Consider the following 1,398-nt stretch of genomic DNA (forward strand, 5'->3'; position numbering starts at 1 on the left):
TTGATGTTGGCCCTGTAAAGCAATAACGACTGTTCTGCACCCGCCGTGCTTCCCAACCCGTGGCAACAGCGTCGTCCCTCGCTGGCATTTTGGCCCCTGGTGCCACTTGCTTGTCTGTGGCATCCCTGTGTGTCCCCAGGATGTCCCTGCTGCTTCCTGGCAGAGCATCACTGTCTGTCCCTACGTGTCCCCTAAGGATGTCCCCATCCACGTTGCTTCCCAGCAAAGTGCTGCTGTGTGTCCTCATCTTCCCCTGTGATGTCCCCATCGCTGTTGCTGCCCTGCAGAGCACTGCAGTGTGTCCCCTCCCTCCCAGGCTGTCCCCATCAACCCCAGCCGTGTTGCTTTCCCATAGAGAACTGTCGTGTCCCTGTGTCCCCCCCAGGATGTCCCCATCTGCGTTGCTTCCTGGCAAAGCCCTGCTGTGTGTCCCTGGGGCAAGCCCTGGCCTGCACCTCCTGGCCAGCGGCCACAGGGCACCCCTGGGGGCATGGACCCGAACCCCCACCAGCTCCCTGCTCCCCTGCCAGGTACAGGGAAAAACGAAAGGGGATGGCGAGGCTGCAGGGTGGAGGTAGAACTGGGAGCAGTGGGATCACTTGGAGCTCGCTGGCATGGGTGTGCGTCCCCTCCCCAGCAGGGCCACCTGAGCTGAGCTCCCCCGGGGGGGCTCACCCCTGGGCGAGGGGTTTGCGTCTGGGTGGCTCGGCTGATGGGGGCTGCATCTAGCTGAGGCTCGGGGTGGGTGCTGCAGGGTGCTGGGGCAGTGTCTGGCATGTGCCACCCGTGTCCCCATGCCAGCCAGAGGGTCCCTTGGCCCCCACGGGCAGGGACCCCACGGGCAGGGCCCTGGCAGGGTGTATTAGCGCTTTCCTTTTTTTAATCTTGCTATTTTCTTACAGAAGTACCTGCCTTTGCATGATGGTCATAGAGGCATTTATTAAAGGATAAGCAGAGTATAGGTTTATAAATTCTTATAGAGCTAGTGGAAATATTTTTATTCCTCCACAACCGTTCTCAATAAATATGGCTGACCCGGCTTGTCTGCAACCCCGAGTTGCTTCCGCATGGGCGCTGGGCACCCCACGCCCCTGGGCAGGTGAGGACTGGGGCTGATGGTGACCGGACCCATGGCTTCTCGCTCCTGGCTCCTGTTTCTCTGGCAAAGGCTCAAAGTGGATATTGGGGTGGGGGGTTGTGCTGCACCCACAGGGGCACATGGCTTGGGGTGGGGTGGGAGAGCCCTGTGGGATCCAGCTGTGGGGATGAGGGGGGACACAAGGATGGGGTCCCTCCTCCTGCTGCTGGCTTGTCCCCCTCTCGTGCTGCCTCGGGGTCCCATGGCCCCAGGCACTGCTGGGGTTGGAGCCGTGATGGGAACTGGGCAGGCCGGGGGGG

The sequence above is a fragment of the Egretta garzetta genome, unplaced genomic scaffold, assembly GCF_000687185.1.
Source record: "Egretta garzetta isolate BGI_Z169 unplaced genomic scaffold, ASM68718v1 scaffold108, whole genome shotgun sequence".
In the NCBI taxonomy this organism is placed as follows: domain Eukaryota; kingdom Metazoa; phylum Chordata; class Aves; order Pelecaniformes; family Ardeidae; genus Egretta; species Egretta garzetta.